Raw genomic sequence first — 15856 nt, forward strand, 5'->3', positions numbered from 1 at the left:
AAGATAAAAATTTTCTCTAGAGTTCCTCAATATTGTCTACGATTATTCAGATTTTCTCTTACAAGAAGAGCTTTCAGATGGTATTCAGTTTAATCCCAAGATCTATTCATACTTGGTAACATATGTAGGATGCTTTTATGTCATACTTTTTCTCTTCTGATAGAGAAGTTAGTTTGACCGAACTGGCCTCTATTCGCTAAGAAGAAAACGAATTAGTGGAAGAATTCATCAGTCGATGGAGGGACTTGGAGGCATCATGTCGACACCCTCTATAGGAATCAGAACAAGTAAAACTATGTTTAGAAAGCATAAGACCAGAACTGGCATGCCACCTGATGAGTAAAGATTGAAAAACCTTTCGTGATCTTGCTACGAAGGCCTATGCTCTTGAAAAGATGATTGGAAGAATGTTTGCTTTTCAGCCATCATCATCCAACATCACTTGGAAAAAAGAAAATAAAGAAGATTATCAGGATGTTGAAAGAGACAGTGATGAAGAAGATAGAAATGGTCGTGCGGTTATAATGACATATAAAAGGTCCAGCTGAAATAAAGACCAAATGAAGTATTCATTTGTAAGAAAATACATACTTCCTATGCTGAAACAATTGTTGGCTATGAAGAGTATTGAATTACCCTGGCTAAGACATCTCGAAGAAATTGAGAATACAAGAGGAATGAATTATTGTCATTATCACCACACATTTGGACATCATACAAAAAATTGTAATGCCCTCAGGAAAAAGCTTCAAAAGATGATTAATAAGGGAGAAATTGTGATGGAAGAATATGACAGCAAAGTAAAGATGAAAGGGTTGATTGCACATGTCAGCATAGACGCCCCTCGCAGTTGTGCCCATTTGCACAGGGTCAAAATTGGGGCAAAAATTATTACAACGATTGAATTATTATATATTAAAGCTCAAGCTCAGAATTGTTATTGTAATTGGATTATTGCTATAGTTGATGAAAGTGGCTCCGAAATTATATATATTTTGAAAATGAGGCCCGTTTATCTGCAAAGATTTATGAAGTGATAATTATATCCAGATTATCGGCAATTATCAAGCTTATAATGTCAGTCAAGAAATAAAGAGATTTAATATTCAAGAAGGGCGATATATTGCAGTTTAAAGATAAAGAAATTTCAATTACAAAGATTCTCAAAGAAAATCTTTTCCAATCGAAAGGGGGTATGACAAGTAAAAGGATTAAAGGCCATAAAAGACAAAATTCATGTGCTCCTCTTCATGTGAATGAATAAAAGGCGATTCATGTGCTCCTCTTCATGTGAATGAATAAAAGGCGCAAATTTTCAAACAAAGCTTCTTAAGTATATCAGGCATATTAAGGTCAAGCGTTGATGATCACTGATAAGAGTTGCTAATGATTGCTATCAAGTGTTGATGATTCCTATCAAGCACTTAAGATTGCCGCCGACGTTGATGATTTTCGTCAAATTCACCAAGTGTCGATGATTATCGCGAAAATTAACAACTATCGCTATCGTCATCAATTGCTCATATAAACTCATTTTATCAAAATTGCTGTCAACGCCAAGCTGATACACTATTTTAAACATGATAAGAATGTTCCCAAACCATTATCAACAATGGCAAAATATCAATTATTGATTTACCAATTTTGGCAGTGGAATAAACTATATGGCCAACCACATATAAAATTGACGACAACGATGGTAGCTTATCATTATTTAAGGCAGCCTAGCCAAGCCCTCAATGGCCAACTACGCATAAGACCTATCATCATTGGTACTATATATATTATTCGGGCAGCAGTGAGAAGGTAGTGGCCCGAAAAAGCCCATATAGGCGGTAAACTATAATTGCTCTTTGAGCCCAGCCCAAAATTGGTGGTAAACTATAATTGCTCTTTGAGTCCAGCCTGAAATCGGCGGTAAACTATAAATTGCTCTTTGAGCCTAGCCCGAAATCGATTGTAAACTATAATTGCTCTTTGAGCCCAGCCCGAAATCGGCAGTAAACTATAATTGCTCTTTGAGCCCAAGTCTTTTCCAGTCACGTTTAGTCCAGTTTAGTCAAGTTCAGTATAGTTCAGTCTAGGACAAGTCCAATTTGGTCAGGTCAAGTTCAGTCTAAGCATGCTAGCTTCAATATTCAAGAGCTTAATACTATGCGAGCATCAAAATACTGTAAAAATACATGATCATCTATTTACTTTAGATATGCTCAAATATGCAATTGCCTGATAAAAAACTCAAATATTGATTAAACAATATGCAAAAAAAAATGTATATATATGCGTTTCTTTTTAATCAGGTTCAAATTACAACAACAACAAATGCCCTCAAAATATTGGCAGTTCTCTATTCGAAGAAAATATGTACGGTTCTCTATTCGAAAGTTCAAATTTTTAAGATCAACTACTAGTCTTCAATTGCAATATATTTATTCTTCTGACAAGATCCGCGAGGTCTTTTGCCTTCTTGATGATAAAGAAATATTCTCTTACAAAATTCTCAAAGGCGGCAGAGAATAAACTAGTGAAGAATTATCATTCTCTTCTGGACGATCCAAATATTCAGATATATTCTTTGGATTCCTTAAAAGGAGCAGCAAAGATTATCAATCCTTCGAGAATAATAGCAGATCTTATTTCATGAATATTACCTTCCAGAGAAATCTTTATACAAAGATTGGCCTGGAAATTTGCAGGCGAATTTGCTAGGATAGTATGATTCACGCCAGAATACACTACCTTCTCTCCAAGGAAGAATACTGGACTTGATGGAGACAAGGAATGAATGTTAGCCAAAAGAAATGGAGTCATCGACAACAACTGTTGTGTCATCAAGATAGCTAGTGAAAGGGAATTGATAAAAGACGATATGATCATTGCTTTTTATTTTTCTAGTCACCCATCCACTCAACTTTTTAATCATCTCTCTCAATTGATAATGTTGCAAAGGTAGCTGATCATGATGACCAGGATGCGAATATGCTTTTTCAGAGTTAGAAAATGTCCAAGGAAAGTATACTTCGAGACAACCCACGAAGAAATGCTAAGGAACACAAATTAGAAAAGACTTAACGGTTGAACCTTTAGAGTCGGAAATGATATCTCCGAAAGTACGATATAACGAACAAAGGATGCAAGAAATGCAATTGAAAGTATGATGACAAATAAGAAGAAATAACCAAATCATTATCATATTGTAAATATTACAATCATTTTAAAAGTTTTCAATATATACTTCATGAAATTAAATTGGAAAATTATAATGTCTTGAGATACTAATTCCAATTAATTTGGCAGGAAAGACTACCATTCGAAAGCTTGAGTTATGCAGATCATGAATAAAGGAGACAATCGAAAAAGTTGTTTAAGCAGGAGCAGCGTTAAAGAACAACTCTCTAGATACAGAGTTCAAAGAAAGAATTGTATGTGTTAATCAAAGAGACAGCTGCAGCAGCAACAACATTGATTAATAGTTCCTTGGCTAAGTTACTCAAAGATGAAGTCATCACAGCTGTTACAATGACAAGTTTCGATGAAAAAGGGAATTTATCCTCCCTATTGAAGCGTCCGTTCGACACTGCTGGCTGGGGGCATTTAATCTTCTGGTCGAGCATGATCATTCAGTCTTTCGTACAAGCATGACTATCTAGTCATCCTTCAGTCGCAGTTCATTCGGTTCTTCGAAGAAAATCGATCCTCTAATTGATTTCATTTTTGTGTAGAAGAAGATAGAGGGGACATCTATTGGGGCACAAATATATATATATATATATATATATATATATATATATATATATATATATATATATATATATATAAGTCTCAATGCGCATCCATCACCTCAGTGTGAAAATTCTATTGTGATCCTTGTTAGAGTGTAGAGGCCGTTCTTTGAGAAGCCCCCGGTTGTGTGCCCAAGGTTGTGCGCCCGCCTGGACTCTGTTATGCGCCCTACCCGGATTCTTGTTATGCGCCCTTACCGGATTCCTGTTGTGCGCCCTTGCTGGACTCTTGTTGTGCGCCACCCTTGCTAAAGATGTACCGTGCGCCGAAGCTACCGTACGCTGGAAGTTGTTGTGCGCTAGAAGTTATTACGCACTGGAAGCTGCTGTGCGCTGGAAGTCAAGGGGTATTTATAGCCTTTTCACACGTGTGAGAAGTCTATAAATACCCACCCCTCTCCTCATTTGAGGAAGAACTTCATTTGTAGGGGGAAGAAGTTGGAAGAGACGCTTGTCCGCCCCTCAGTAGTGTTGCGTGCTGGAAGGCGTTGCAGGAAGCTATTGTGTGCTGGAAGCTATTGCACGCTGAAAGCTGTTGTGCGTGGATAGCCTTCACACGTGTGAGATGCTTATAAATACCCCTCTCCCATCTTCATTTAGACAGACAAAAGTTGGAGAGTCTCAAAGAGCTCCTAGAGGAGAGGAAAAGAGGAGAGAGGAAAGTGGAGCATAATGAAAGTGGCACAACGAAATTATGACACAACGAGAAAAGTGGCACAATGGAATTATGGCAATCTTGGATCTTGCTACATCAGAAATCCGCGTGCGTGCCTAGTCCAACCTCGACCAAAGCATCCACGTCCTTTGAGATTGTTTTACCACACTAAGTAGAGGCCGTACATTCATACGGGCAAAGAGGGTGCCTAACCCCTTCCCTCTTTGTAACCGAGGTCCCTTATCCGGAATCCCAGATCGTAGATCTAAGGTAGGAGAGTCTTCGAATTTCTCTAACCTTACATATTCCGCGGGTTCTAGCCGACTGCGGGATTTTAATATTAATTGGCTAGTGGCGACTCCAACATACAGCCTAGTCACTCCACCACAAAACCAAAAACCATATAAATCAGCGTGGGCGCTGATTTCCAATGTCTACAACTCTTAATGGATAAATTTAGGTTAGAATAAGGGTGAATGTTCAGATAAATCGAGTTTGCATATATACTAAATTAGGTCCTCATGGTAACACCCGAGTATTGAGAAGTACAGGGTGTTACATAGGTATATCACAATCATTGAGTCAACGATCATTGCTTGAAGACTACATATTAGCGGACCATATGTTCGAATGTAATGTAGAGTGTGCTCTCCTTTGTTGCACAAGAATTATACATGTCACTTTCTATATATTCAATGGTATCTGAGTAGGTGGACTCTTTCCGCAGAAGAGCATATATGCCTTGAGATCTTCATTGTCTTTGATTGTGTGTGGAGGGAGTAATCCACGTACTGCCTCACTGTAAACAACCTTTTTTCTAAAATCAAATTCATCCAGTGTTCTCTTCATGATATGATGCATTTTATCTTTAAGCTCCTAATAAGTAATATCATCTCTCACTACAACCCCTTTCGAGTCCCTACCCATGTACGAGAAAGTCTCATTCTCATATACACCCTCCCCATCATAATATATTAGGATAGGTTAGGGAGTCATAATCTTCTAATGTATGTTAACCTGTAATAAAAATGGATTCGTATAGATTGTCAAAGGTGAAGGGTCGAGATTATCAAAGGCGAAGGGTATAGGTTGTCATTTGTTAAGGGTCAAGGTGAATAGAACAATGTTAAGGGTCATGGTTGTCATCCACTAGGAGTCGAGGTTGTTAACTGTTAAGGGTCATGGTTGTTAATCGTTAAGGGTTGTGGTTGTTAAATATTAAGGGTCGTGATTGTCAACCGTTAAGGGTCGTGGTTGTCAATTGTAGGGTTGAGGTTGTCAACTTTTCCAGTTGTCAACCTCGATCGTTCATGCTGCCTAATCTCAATCAGTCAATGTTTTTACTATCAAGCTCTACCCTTAGTGGATGATTATATCGACCCTTATTGGATGATAACAGCGACCTTTATTGAATGACATTTTACAATGTTACCTCTTTTCCACTTCGACCTTAACACAATGTCAACATATATCATAATGTAGTCCCTTAAAAAACAACATCGACAATGATTTATGATTTTATTTACCTTTACAAATCACTAAAATTGTAGTTTACTACGATAGTAGGGATACTAGAGAGCTGCACGATCATGGTGTGGGAGTGGTGGAAGAAACTTCAACAAAGAGGAGTTTTGGGATGAACACCAGATAATGCTAGATAGATGCCGGAGGAGAGAAATGGTGAAGAGAAATGAATGATTTTAAAGAAGAATTTTTGAATGAGAGAAATGCCAGAGAGAAACTGTGGTAGTGGATCCCACGATCTTCACTTTTTCAAGAAAGAACGATCTCTGTATAAAGTATTAAAAAGGCAACACTCGAACCTTTCTAAGGGCATTTGTACACCATTTTTGGGGTCCACCATCGCATATATATGGAATCCACTCCATCCATTAACCTTACAATTTCATGAAAGGACATGGCTATAAAAATGATCAATATCCGCCAGTCATATTGACCGCATCACAGAAAAATAGTTCGTATCGAACAGACACCGTTATAACTTATCAGGTTTTATGAGCTACACAGAGATCATGTTAGCAAGAAGTTAGCATCTTCACATATAAATAGAGAGGTACAAAGAAAATGAACAGATTAAATCTAGATTCCAATAGGCTCAATAACCAATCCCTTCGATGTTACTTCCTCAGGATTGAATACGACGTAACTTTTTCTTCGCTCAAAATTTGTATAGATGTTGATCCATAGACAAGGACAATTTGGTCCAAAAGTATTTTCAAGACCTATCAGATGACTAGTCTAAGAATATCTGAAACATCCCTTCATTTTCAAGAATTTGACCATATCGCATCGCTAATAAGGTTAAAATCCCTTTGGATTATTGAAAAGAACCCAATTCCATAGATAAAGTCCCATCACATGTATCATATTATAATGTGCAGATGTATTTGAGCAAACCTCAAGAAAGTATGCCAAAACACTTATGAATTGGTAGTGGGTAAACGACAAAAAGCAGGTAAAAAGTTATAACGATGGAAGCAACCAAACCAATATTAACTATTGCACCTTTCTTGGGTCCTTACTGGTGGCTTAGTTGTTGACTCATAAGAGTTTCAACACTAAGGTCATGGGTTCGAGTACATATTATGGTGTGTGTGTGTGTGGGTGTGAGGGTGTATGTTAAATAATTAATGCACCTTCTTCCTTTAGAGCATCTGGCTAAACAACTTTTTTGATTTACAACATATCTTTTATATCCTTTTTTTAATCTACGACATATCTACAACATATTTTTATATTGATTTTTATGGTACTCTTTTACTTTGGGATAATTTATTGGAAGATATTTTTATCAAAATGGCCTCAAGGTATGACAGTTCTAAGGGAATAGTCTCTCCTTTTATTTCTTTTTCTTTTTGGTCTCTTGACACCTTTTTAGATTTTTTTAAAGACCAAAATGCCCTTGCCTTTGTGAGTTTCACCTACGTGCTCTTTTTTGCGTGGGAAGCTTTGTAGCCCCAATTTCAATGCATGATGTAATATCACATGATGATTTGGCTCACTTATCTATTCATTTTCTTCATGGCCCACCATTTAAGTAAGATTATACAAATTTCAGCCGGATATGTGCTCCTTGTGGTGCACAACAATCGATCACAGTGATCGTTCACTCCCCAATATTTTCTTATGTTGTGGTCCACCTTATTTGCGGATGTGACTCATTCTTTGGCCCATAGCCTTAAATTAAATTTTGAATCCAATGGAAGGAGTGGATTCAACACATGCCCAGTAGTGGGCCCCACAACCCTTAAAATAGACAACTATAACCTTTAACGCATGAAAGCCACAACCGTTAATACATGACAACCTCGACCCTTAACACATGTCAACTTAGACCCTGACCCTTAACACCATAAGGACATCGTTTATGGGGCCCACCATTGGGTATGTGTGAAATCCGCTTCGTCCATTGGAGTCAACATTTCATAAAAGGCCATTGGCCACATAACGAGAACCATTCATACATCAGGTGGACTAAACTACAAAAAAAATAGTTGAGAGTGAATGACCACCATTATTGTTTATTTGGGCCACAAGGAGCTCGTATTTGACTAAAGTTAGTGTATTCCCATTGAAATAATGAGCCACGAAGAGAATGAATAGATTGAATTTGCTTTCAAGTGGGCCCAATCATCACATCATGGCCACCTAGTGTACAGGGAGTGGAGCTTAGAAGCTTCTCCCATAAGGAAAAGTAAGTACGGGACAACTTACCAAAAGCGAGGGAATTTTGGTTCATGAAAAAGCTAAAAAGGTGTCAAGAGGCTTTAAAAAGCATGAAATGAAAATGGGTCTTATTTTGGTAAAAAAGCCCTAATTAGAATCCCAACATCCACCCCTTCAAGCTTTTTCCAAATCATTTCAATTCCATTTGAAACATTGCCACCGAAATCAACCTCTTGATTTCAATCTTCTTGAATTGTTTGGATTCAATCCAAAATTGATTTCAAATTGTTAGGAATTTGAGAGACAAGTATTAAATTCAGGCCCTCCTGAGCTTAGCTAAACATACGTTACACGATCCTACGACTTAGGACCACACTTCAATCACAATTCCACATGTCAAGGGCCATCCACACATCATATAATTATTTAATTAAGGGCCTCCACTCAATCCCATATGATTAATGGCCAAACACACATCACATAATCATGGTGGTGGTCCGTATATGCTGCACGATGTTACATGGTTTAGGGTAGTGCATACATGATAAGTTCATATGGTTTAAAAGCCACTTAGGCATCACATGATCACATGATTGGGGACTGCACGTATGTCACAAGTTCATATTGTTTAACAGTCGCGTATGCATCACATGATCATATGGCTATGATGAACCATACATCACATGACCACATGATCAAGCAGTTATACATACACATGTAATTAAGTAAACGGCCACATCTACAACATAACTGCACATGATCAAGCGATTACATACTCTTCACATGATAACATGATTGTGAGTCGCACATACAAAATGATCACACATGGTCTAGGGGCTGTCCACGCATCATAGAATTACGTGAAGGTAATTATGGGAAATGAACCAAGGTCTCCTGTGGCAAAACCTTCTCCTCTTATCATTAAGATGAATAAATACTTTTTAAAATAAATTATTTTATGTTTGAAATTCTATTCTCCTTAGGAAAAACACAAAGAAGTTTTATAAATCAAATAAATGGAAAATAGAAATTTAAATATCCAATAAAATAGCACATGCATGCATTCAAAGTTAAGTTTGCAAACTACAGATGAACTTAGAGAATATCCAAAAGTGATGGCTAATGCTCATTCAGCTGTTTGTTCTTCATATAATCTTTCATCTTTCTCCGTACACTAATGCCAAATTGTAGACGCCAAGCATCAAGAGCAACGGCTGGGATTATGAAAGCCAAACACCACTGAAGAGAATGCGGCCAATAGGGCGTGCAGCGCGGTTCATACCCCATCCAACGTATGGCAGCTCGAGCATACGTCTCTGTAGATGGTATGAAGAAAGAAGATCTCTTTGTGTATACCATTTTTGTTGCCACATATAAAGGTATCTGTGCCCAAAAAATCATACCAAGTTAAATAACTGCACCAAAATGAACTTGTGAAACTATTTTTACACACCATTTTCTTTTGTACTTTTACTACGGAGAGCCACCATCTACACCTACTCCTTTTTAATGCATACTCCCTATGCTAGTTTTACTAGTAGGGCGATACTTCCAGTATTATTCTAATGCTGAGTTGTGTCTAAACAAAAATAGATGGTGTAAGTGTCATTTCTTTCTTCATCTGAAATAGTACATGCAAGCACGGACCTTACTCCTAGTATGATTCACCATCATTTCAAAATAGTAGCTCTCCAGTCATATAAATGAAATAGTTTCAAGGCAATTTAGACCGCCCAAATTGCTAAACCGATTGTGGATGGAGCATAACCCAAAAACTATAGTGAGAAGATGATCATGGCAATTAGATGTTATACTTTGTATTTTGACCAATCATTATTTTAATTTTTAACCACCCACTTGTAGCCATCAAATGAATGTTTAGGATGTCCTGATTAATCAATCTTATTTTAGAGACATGCTCCATACATAGTGATCTAGATAGCTTAAAAAGTGCCACTAAGTTTGCAATTGTAAGTCAGTTTGCCACTAAGCGTGCAATTGTGAGTTAGTTCAATTTGACCATCCAAAAATGGCTAAAATTGAAATTTTAAAAAGAGTTTCCGGGTAGACCATTTCCAAATGGACTCCTCATTCATTACATAGAGAATATCAAAAGATTTCATGATCTTGGGGCAAACCCACTTATCGTTAGATTGTGGAATCGCCAAAATACTTCATATAAATAGACAATAGGTATACCATTAACGATTAGATTTGAGAGATGTTAGTGAATTCCATATTTAATGAGCATTCTTAATATTATACCTTGAAAAGGGCTTGAACCACCAAGCTTAAGCATGAGTTTTGAGTCTCACATGTCTACCATTTCGCCATCAAGGCATCTTGAAAGTGATCATATTTCATGAATATGATATATATCTAGTGTAACATATGCAATATTTTACAAAGGTGTAGTTAGTAGAGTATTTCTATGGATCATGTGAAAGTCTACATATCTTGATCATGTAAAGACTAAGAGAAAAAGAAGATGGAAGAAAATGAAGATAGAGAGATGTGAAAAACAGAGCAAAGGTTGGAGGCTTGCTATGAAGAGGACCTGTGATGTTGCTTGGTATCTTTACCATTCTTACTTATATTATTCAGTGTGTAAAATACGTGTGGATTCTTTTGCCTTTCTATATGAGTTGCGCCCAAGCTCATTAATTACACTTTATTCTAAATGCACTCTTTCAACTCTTCCTCTTAAGCCAGAGAGTCTTATACTCATAATGGCTTACAATAAGGGCAAACACAATCTAATCTAAATTAAAAAGAAATTCTTTAACATACCTCCTCAAATTCAAGGTGCTCTAAAAAGAAGAACTTGAGTTTGGAGTGATACATAAAACATTTATTCAAGAACAAAAAATAAAGAGTAACACGTTTATGAAGATGAGTAGCACAGGCTGTGATGAGTGGCAAGTAAAGTAGTGAGCGAGTAGTGGAGGCAATGAAGTTATTCAGGCAAATCGACACTTCTAGGAATTGAGCGATGATCCAACAGACCACCTATCTAGCAAAATGAAACTGAAGCAATTGTTCGGTATAAACATGAGTCTGGGCCAGTTACTCGGAGTAAACAAATTGGAACAACTACTCAGTCTAAACATGAGTTCAGATTAACTGTCTGATACATAAATGGGTTCGAGTCAACTGTCTGATACATGAGTCGGGACAATTGCACTATATAAACACTAGTCACATAACACATCTTGGCAAAGAAGAGCCTGATATGAAAAAGATTCTACATCATCAAAGGAGGTGGTGGAGAAGAGGATTGCTCACATCACACAACAACAAATAATACAATCAATGATATAATGAGGTGAGCCACAACAATGGCCCAATTTGATGAATCACAATAACTTGAGCCCTCATTCGAGATTTAGGCCCACAATGAAAAAATCTGGCTCAATCAACCATTGGGCCTAAACAAGCAGGCCCACACTTTAATAAAACGGTGAGACAACGTAATAGGGGCCCCAACACACTGGGCCTCAAAACTGACGAGTACAACAACAAAGTTGGTCTAACTACCTAGGCCCAGAAATAACAATATAATAGCAATAAGTGGGTCCCATTGTGGGGCATCACTATCAATGAAATACTCCAATAATAAATAACCAGATAGATTGGCTATCGAATAGTGTCTAAACCCATGAACCAACACATTTTTAAAAATCAATATGTTATCAACAGGCCAACAACCTCGCAAAGTCACCAAGAAGGCCCAATAGACCCAATGATATTAAAACAGGGCCATTAATTGCATTATTTTGTGCATGGGTGATGATATAAAAATGGTAGTGTGCTCATGGGAGAATAGTAGGGGCCCTTCAAATCTCAATAGGCAGAAGTAGAAAGGCAGAGTAGTAGTTGATGGCCCATAGCAATGGCTACAAATGTATACAAGCATTTTAAAAAGTGATATAAAAATGGTGGTTTGCTCATTGCCGAACAGCAGAGTCCCTTCAAATCTCGCAGAAGTAAAAGAGCAGATTAGTAGTTAACATCCCATAGCAACGACCACAGATCTATAAGAGCATAAAAAAACTTGGTCTAAATCTAATTATGAATCAACAACATGCAAACGAAATCAGCAACAACATGCATATGACCCAACAATCGGCTTCTTCTCAATCCAATTATCAACTTATTCTTGTGCGCAATGAAAGATGAAGCAGATCATAGTTCCTCAATGTCGCTGATCTACACAAAAAGATGAGCAATGAACAGCTAGTAAGGAAGATCGATGTTCTGCAATGTCCGCAAGACACCAATAACAACAGATATGGACAATGATTTTAAAAGTTCAACTTTTTGAACTATGCAAAAAAGTCGAATTTGTTCTTGATCTAAAAAATAAATAAATTTCTTATTGTTGGGAATTTAATTTTCTTATTAGTTTTATTGGATTCGAATAGGAGGTACTTTCTAATTTACATTTTTAAAAAAATACCATTTAAGTAAATGTCATTTATTTACGTAAATGGTATTTTTATGTAAATAAGTAGATAACTTGTCTGAGTGTACGACTGTGTACCGAGATTAGCTTGCATAGGTTGAAAATCTTTGTAAGTACAGGGATGGCGCGATCCACACAAACTTAAGATAAGGATAGTGTGGCAAAAAAGACCCATGGAATGGCTCAGAGTAAAGAAGGTACAGACCCATCTGTGGCTTCTCTCTGGCACATGCATGGATCGACCTGAGCGTGTTTCTTGCTTCATCATCTCCACATCACTTTGGAGAGTGCATTTACCACGCGGCGTTGCTGTTAGCCAATGAGATAGTGCCACATCATCATTTGAACCATGAGAAAGTCTATAAAGATTCCAAATTTAACCCTAAGGAAGTCTATAAATACCCCCAAGGCACCTTCATTTACTACTTCTACCCAAGTAATTCTAAGGGCACGTTTGGTTGCTTATATTTGGAATGCATTGGATTCCAAATACCAAACACACTGGAATCCTCAATTGTGTTTGACATCCTAAATTGGAATGCACTGGAATCTAAACTTTATGTTTCCTAGTTTATATTGTGAAAGCATTATTCATGTAATATATTCGAAGAAGCCTAAACTTGACTAAGCAAATCATCTACAGCATTTCAAAATAGTGTACATGTGTGACATAATAAATAGTAATTGTAACAAGCCCATCAAAACATACATTTTACGTAAATTTGAGGTAGTTCCAAGTCTTGGGTTGGGCCACAATCATGGGCCACTAATTTTAAATGAACGTATTAAAAGGATTTTTTGCTAATAGAATTGAGAATTTTGGTGGGCTATCACATGGATCAACGATATGTAGTCCTATTACCTTTCTTTATTGGATTTTCTAACTAATCCACAGATTTGGTGGGTCATCACATGGATGGGTGATATTTAGTCCCTATCGTTTTTGGTATTTGATCATATGAAAAAATCCACAATTATGGTGGGCCATCACATGGATGGGTGATATTTAGTCCCTATCGTTTTTGGTATTTGATCATATGAAAAAATCCACAATTATGGTGGGTCATCACATGGATGGGTGATATTTAGTCCCTATCGTTTTTGGTATTTGATCATATGAAAAAATCCACAATTATGGTGGGCCATCACATGGATGGGTGATATTTAGTCCCTATCGTTTTTGGTATTTGATCATATGAAAAAAAATCCACAATTATGGTGGGCCATCACATGGAGGGCCAATGGATAGTCCATAGATTAAGGCAATAGGAGCCAGTTGGTTGGTTAGGATTCTTTCCTATTCATTATTGATGTGGGCCACAACAAGGAAAAAAGTTTGGAGTTTCTCTATTGCCCTAAATGTTGTTTTCAATAATGTGGTCCACCTAAATTAGGTATGGGGCTGATTTTCCGGCCTTGAGCCTAACATGGGATGACGCATTTAGTGGTTAAAGTTGAGTCTACAAAAACATCACAGTAGGCCCACCTACATCACTGACCCTTTTGGATTCAAGGGAGAGAGTGAACAACAAATGGTACAATGAACTCAATAGTCTAATAATAAAAATGAAAAATGAAAATCTTACATGTTCCGGTCCCACTGTTGAATTTGGACCACAGTGATGTATATGTGAAATCCACTTCCATCATTAATCTAATGCTATTCCCCAAGGTAAAAAATTCAGGCTGACCTATGTTTTAGGTGAGCCACAGAAAAGGAAACAGTGGGGAGAGAAACATCCACCCTTAATTTCTATAAGGCCCACTGTTATGATTATATGAAATCCACTTCAACCATTAGATGCCACACATAGATTTAGGCTTGGGTGCCAAAAATCAGGCTGATCCATGAATGAGGTGGACCACACCAAGGAAAACAGTTTGAAGGGTACGTGTTTTCCTATATACTATTTCTAATTGTGTGGTCCACGTAAATCATCACGAACGAAACTAAGTTTTGGGCCTTGAGCCCAACATGGTTGTAGCTCCCGATGGTTGGAGTGGATTTCACATAAACATCATGGTGGAGCTCAACCATGCAACTGACCCCTTTGCCACAGTCCTACCAAACACGTCTTAGATAGGGGGGGAGGGCGAGAGAGAAAGCCAACCAAGAGGTGTGATTCTGCCTTCTAGCTGTTTGAGGCCATCCCTCTAAAATCCCAACTTATATATATATAGCAATTACTGTGAATTCATTCATATCATCAACAAAAATTAGAGAAAAGGATTTAGGCGCATACGGGTAGACAAAAAGAGGCCCTGTACCGCCTATCGTGTGACTATAAATAAAAAAATAAAAAAAAAGGATGATGGAAAAGGAAGACAAAATTAGGTCTCCCTTAGTGCTCCTATACCCGCTTTGTCGAGGAAACAGAGTCCCCTGATCAACGTAGGGAGGTCAGCCCACTTGTATGCCCAAAAAGATCCCTAATTGGCCGCTCCCAAGCGAGCGAGTCCATCCGCCGGACCATTGATTTCCCGGGGAATAAGTGAAATGGAGAAGTTTCCTTTCTTTTGCAGATTTTTTATTCTCGACATCTAGTAATCCCACTTCCAATGAAGGAGCGACGTCCCCTTGAAAGCTTCGACCACAAAGGAAGAGTTAGATTCAATGTGCACATCCTGCAATCCCCGCATTATACTTAGCTGCATCGCATCGTGAAAGACCCGAAGTTCCGCCCTGTTGTTTGAAACGTGTCCATAACCTGAATAAAAAGCGAATATGAGACCACCATAGGCATTTCTGCAAATGCCACCACCCCCAGACGGGCCGGGGTTACCAGCTATAGCCCCATCAATGTTAAAGATATGATTTCACATCTTTAGTTTTTAAGGATTTGAAATGCATTTGAATCCAAATGCATGTAGTTGGTTTAATGCCCAAATGTAAAAACGAGGTTTATAAATTTCAAATACACAAAAATACCCTCAATCAAATCCCATCGGGCTGTAAGTTCCTTTCTAGAGGGTTAGCCCTGCTATCCCTTGGCAGAATTCAGGGAAAAGCCACGCCAACCCCTGAAACCCAAGGGAAAAGCCGTGTTAGCCCCTCCGTGATAGGAAAAGACCACGTACCCTCCTATTAAGCTGTTATATTAACATTGGAGTTAATTTCCTTAGCCACCATGTTGTCCAAGGCAATTGTGTGGCCGCGCCATCCGTCATAAAGCCCACATTTCATATCCTATCTATCATTATATGCTCATTTATCTATTCGTTCATTATACTAGATGGCTAATGCACTAAGCTAGCTTAATGGCCACT

General features: G+C 37.8%; 1 long non-coding RNA gene across 1 annotated transcript; it reads right to left on the reverse strand.

Moving 5' to 3' along the window:
• Positions 1-9139: 9139 nt before the first annotated feature.
• On the reverse strand, positions 9140-11362 carry LOC131238605 (uncharacterized). Its single transcript, XR_009167974.1, has 2 exons — positions 10915-11362; positions 9140-9507 (listed from the first exon to the last, which is right to left on the reverse strand). It is a non-coding gene; the product is annotated as an uncharacterized LOC131238605 (long non-coding RNA).
• Positions 11363-15856: the final 4494 nt, after the last annotated feature.

Source organism: Magnolia sinica, chromosome 3 (assembly GCF_029962835.1).
Source record: "Magnolia sinica isolate HGM2019 chromosome 3, MsV1, whole genome shotgun sequence".
NCBI classification, from domain to species: Eukaryota; Viridiplantae; Streptophyta; class Magnoliopsida; order Magnoliales; family Magnoliaceae; genus Magnolia; species Magnolia sinica.